The 5,192-nt window shown below is 40.4% G+C and overlaps 1 non-coding gene across 1 annotated transcript; it reads left to right on the top strand.

Moving 5' to 3' along the window:
- The first annotated feature begins 3,080 nt into the window (after positions 1 to 3,080).
- LOC112082563 lies at positions 3,081 to 3,188 on the top strand. The gene has a single exon (XR_002897230.1). It is a non-coding gene; the product is annotated as a small nucleolar RNA R71 (small nucleolar RNA).
- Positions 3,189 to 5,192: the final 2,004 nt, after the last annotated feature.

Genomic DNA, 5,192 nt, shown 5'->3' with positions numbered 1-5,192 from the left:
GCTAAGCACTCATCATCGAACTCGAAGTTCGTTTCCTTGCAAAGCAAACGCGTAAGAGGTCTAGCTATTTGAGAAAGATCTTTTATGAAGCGCCTATAGAATCCTGTGTGTCCTAAGAAACTACGAATTCCTTTTACGTTTGTGGGTGGTTGTAGGCTGGTCATGACTTCGATTTTAGCTTTGTCAACTTCAATACCTTTTCCGGAAATTCTGTGACCAAGCACGATTCCGTCTTGTACCATGAAGTGACATTTTTCCCTATTTAATACTAAGTGCTTATCTTCACATCTTTGCAGAACTTTACCAAGGTTGCCTAAGCATTTTTCAAAAGAAGATCCATAGACGGAGAAATCGTCCATGAATACTTCCATGAAATCCTCAATAAAATCTGTGAAGATCGACATCATGCACCGCTGGAAGGTAGCAGGTGCATTGCACAATCCAAAAGGCATACGTCGGTAAGCGAACGTGCCATATGGACAGGTGAATGTCGTTTTTTCTTGATCCTCCGGTCGAATAGGAATTTGGAAAAATCCGGAGTATCCATCAAGGAAGCAATAGTAGGGGTGATTAGCTAATCTTTCTAGCATTTGATCTATGATTGGAAGTGGGAAATGATCTTTCCTAGTTGCTGCATTCAGTTTCCGGTAATCGATACACATACGATGTCCAGTTACTGTTCTTGTAGCGATCATTTCATCTTTATCATTTTTAATAATAGTGACTCCTCCTTTTTTCGGAACAACATGAACTGGGCTAACCCAAGTGCTATCTGAGATAGGAAAAATTATTCCAGCTTCTAAAAGCTTCATAATCTCCTTCTTGACAACATCCATGAGATTAGGGTTCAGTCTCCTTTGACTTTCGATTGAGTTTTTAGCATTATCCTCTAGATTAATCTTGTGCATACAAAGATCTGGAGAGATTCCAGTTATGTCATCAAGTAAATATCCTAAGGCTTTTCTATGCTTTCTCAGCTCAGTCAACAGCATTTATGTTTCTTCTTCCGTCAAACCAGAGTTTAAAATAACAGGATAAGTAGAATTTGGTCCAAGGAAAGCGTACTTAAGTCCGACGGGAAGAGGTTTAAGCTCGACTTTAGGGGCTTTAAGCTCGCTCCAAGGATCATTAATTGCTGCAGCAGTGTCTTTAGGAGGTGTAGGAATGTTTGTTTGGTCCTTAAGATCTAGATAGTATAGAGTTTTCCTATAAGTTTCGGACTTATCAAGCATACGTGCGCATTCACTCAAAATTCCTTCAAGGAAATTGCGTTCATCTTTTGCGGGTGAAAGCGTGACACTTAAAGGGTCATCTAGAAGCAGATCTTCATAGACTTCCTCAATAATTCCGTCTAACTCATCAACCCAACAAATTTTGCCATCCAAAGTTGGTTTATCGAAACTTTTGTTCATGTCAAACTGCATAACTAGACCGGCTAGATAAAAGTCAATTTTTCCTTCAGGAACGTTGATTATGGCTCCGGCTGTAGATAGGAATGGTCGTCCAAGAATAAGTGGATCCTTAGGTTCTCTTTCTAGTTCTAGAACTACGAAATCGGTAGGTATGGAACATTTTTCGATTTCTACAGGAACATCTACTAAGATACCTACAGGTTGTCTAACGGAACGATCAGCTAATACTAAAGAAATTTTAGTGGGCTTGAAAGTGTGATGTCCTAAACGTTTTGCTACTGAAAGAGGCATCATGTTTATGCTAGATCCTAAATCACAGAGAGCACGCTCAAAAGCTACATCATTGATGGTGCATGAAAGTACAAAGCTTCCAGGATCATTTTTCTTTTCAGGTATTCGGCTCTGCAGGATAGAACTACATTCATGGGTTATCATCATAATGCCTTCTTCAAGAGTTAAAGAATTTGTTAGAATACCCTTCATGTATTTTCTTAAAGCAGGAATCATAGCACAAGCTTCTACGAAAGGTAATCTCACATTTAATTGATCAATTAGCTCTTTCAGCTTAGCTTTCTCTTTCTCTTTCTTAGGGGCTCTTAAGGCTCTAGGATATGGAGGTTTAGGTTTGTAGACACGAGTTGGTGGAGGTGGAATTGGGTCTTCTCCAAGGATTTCCCGGGATGAATCTTCTCTTACTTCTTCTCCATCTTTCTCTCTTACAACTTCCTTTTCAACATCTTCATTCGTAATTCTTTCTTTTTCTTTCTCCTTTTCCTTACCCTTTTCCTCATCTTCGGGATCTTTAGGAAATTCATTCTCTTTGTAAGCTAATCCACTCCTAAGTGTGATAGCTTTCACATCATCGGAGGGATCTGCTTCACTTGAGCTTTCGAAAGAATTTTCACTTGGCTCCTCTTCAGATTTTTCTAAGTTTTTAGAATTAGTTTTGGCCATTATGCTAAGGAGGGTGGATAACCTTTCATAAAAATCCTTCTGCATCTCTTTTAGTTCAGATCTAAGATCACTAATCTCTTTAGACCTAGATTTTTCAAGCTCTAGAATTCTTTTGTTTAGGTTTTCAGCTTCAGAAGAGGGAAAACTAGGATATGGAATAGGATTAGATTGAATACCCAAGATTGGTTCGGGAGGTGGTGTCCAGGCAAGCTCAGAAGACGTTTTCCCACGGTCAGGTGGCTCACGACCGCGGTGAATCATGTCTTGGCCGCGGTCAGAACCAGCACGACTGCGGTGAAAGCTTGCTTGGCCGCGGTCCGATTGAACGGACCCGCGGTGATCAGAAGCGATGGAAAATCTTGAATTTGATAGACTTCTGCAGTGTTCACCATCCCTTGATCATAAGAATCCATTGGCTTGTCCCAACCATCAAAGTTACACGTATTGTGTACCTTATTTGGTTGTTGCAATCCAAGATGACTCATTATGTGACGGAGACACTTTATAACTTCCGAAATTTCTTCTTTCTTCTCAGGAAGTGCAGAATTACCAAAGGTTGTTTGATTTCGGATGCTGTTTCCTAAATTTTTAATGAAAACGTGAGCATCTTCTACAGAACTAGTTGTGAAATCTCCATTACTTGCTATATCAAAAGAGTGTCGCAACTCTGGAGTTATACCGCGATAGAAGATACCTAGCAGGTATTCCTCGGCATATCCATAGTGTGGACAATCTCTTTGGTATTCCCTAAATCTTTCCCAAGTATCTAAAAGATCTTCATCTTCTTTTTGTTTAAAAGTTCTTATCTTCTTTCTCAAGAGATTTGAACGATTTCTAGTGTAAAAACGATTTAGGAAAGCAGTTCTACACGCTGCCCACGTTTTTAGTGAAGCAGGTGGCAAATATTTTAGCCATTTGCTGACCTTATCTCTAAGAGAGAATGGGAAAAGACTACACTTGTGGTAATCCCCATTTGCTGTAATGGTTGCACATAATTCTTCGAAAGTCTCGATATGGTCTATCGGGTTTTCGAATGAATAACCAGAGAATTGATTTTGTTGAACTAAATGGATATGGGGTACCTTAATTTCGGTTTTGCCATCCTTTGGTAAGGCTGGTTGAATAGCTCTTCGATCTCCCAAGAATTTCTCGAGTGAATCGAAACTTCCAATCAGTTCATCATCATCTTTGTGTTTGACCGATCCGATTAGCTCATTGTCATCATAAATTGGTTCTTCAAACTCGTCATCAGTCAGGTCATCGTCGTCGATTGGATCACCATCCACACGATTTGGTGGATCACCAAGAGTCCCGGGAACATGTTCCCGGTCTCTCATCTCAGTGAAACCTGAAAAATTCAAAAGAAAAAGTAAAAGTAAACAAGTGTTCTAATGGATTTAAGCTGGGATTCGCAACGAAACAAATTTAAGTCCCCGGCAACGGCGCCACAAAACTTGATGCGGGTTGTAAACGGGGTTTGTTGTTTTCGTTTTACTAAGCTTCAGGTTTTAAATTTATAACCCCTAAATGTCTGCAAGTGCACAGATGTGCGCTGTAGTACTTAGGGTATCGATCCACATAGACTAAGTTGTTTCAGTACGAATTCACTGCAACGCTTAAATCAGATTAGAACTAAAAGGGTTTTGGTTTTGGGTTTTTGGTTGTCACTAAAATTAAACTAGAAAGCTAAGGAAGTAAAAGCAATTAAAAGAAAACAAAAGCAAGTAAAACAAGTAGTAAGCGATTTAAACAAAAGCGATTGGAAGCAAGTAATAAGCGAATGAAAAGCAGAATGGAAATCTAAGGTTGTAAGCCATTAAAGACAAACGTTGGGGCTCAAGGGGTATTCGCAGGGGTTCATGGTCTATGCTAGGTCGATTTTAAACAAGTGATAAAGGTAATCAACTACGTATGTTCTAGAACTCGAGGCACGGAAGTATGAATAGCCTACTCTCGCAGCACTAAACAACTATCTCTCGCAACCCTAATCAGTAGGTTTCCACTCTGATTCTGGAAGGGAGAAGATGCAATAGCAGAATAAGACTCATCAACATTCACAACTCAACTACAGGTAGGTTTCCACTCCTATAGAAGAATTGCTCGTTTCACCCTAGTTCAGACAATCAATGAAAGCTTTCGCAACATATCATATCAAATCAGCTTCTAAGTGGCCAGCAAAGAATCACGCAGTAAGATTAAAGGCAAACGAAGAACATCTAGAAGATTAATAATCCTAAATCTATCGATTCATAAGCAAAGACACATGAAATTCCCTTTGAACAATCCCTTTAAACCCAACTGGGTAACTACTTAAACATATTGTAAACGATCATCACAGAGTATTGAAAGTTGCAGGAAATTAAAGAAAAGAAGGAAGAAGAACAAAGAACGGAAGCGACGACGGAGGCACGATGATGCTCTCCTCGGCGGCAGCTCCCTTCTTCTAATGCGGCGGCCTCCTCTAGGGTTCCAGCCGAAATCCCTCTCTCTCTCTCTCTAAGTTGTCTAAGTTTCGGTCTCCTCCCTTTAGAATAACCTAAAGAGGGTATTTATAGCTTCTGGGGTGGTTCTGGACACTTAGGGCTTCAAAAATAACGAAAGGAATTGATCTGGGCTTTAATTAAGTCGTCGGAAAAGTGAACGACCAAAGTCCGCGGTCGCGGTGGCTCTACCCGCGGGAAAATGGGTGTTTGCCGCGGTCCCGGCTCTTGCTCTCTTCCGGAACTGCATTTTCTGTCATTCTTGCATCGGGAGTATCTGAAGATCTAACCGTTGGATTGTCTCCAAACCAAGTGCATTAGAAAGCTGGTTGGATCCTCTATGTTG

Source organism: Eutrema salsugineum, unplaced genomic scaffold (genome assembly GCF_000478725.1).
Source record: "Eutrema salsugineum unplaced genomic scaffold, Eutsalg1_0 scaffold_1, whole genome shotgun sequence".
In the NCBI taxonomy this organism is placed as follows: Eukaryota; Viridiplantae; Streptophyta; class Magnoliopsida; order Brassicales; family Brassicaceae; genus Eutrema; species Eutrema salsugineum.
Note: the sequence above shows the minus strand (reverse complement) of the source record. Positions and strands in the feature narration are given on the sequence as shown.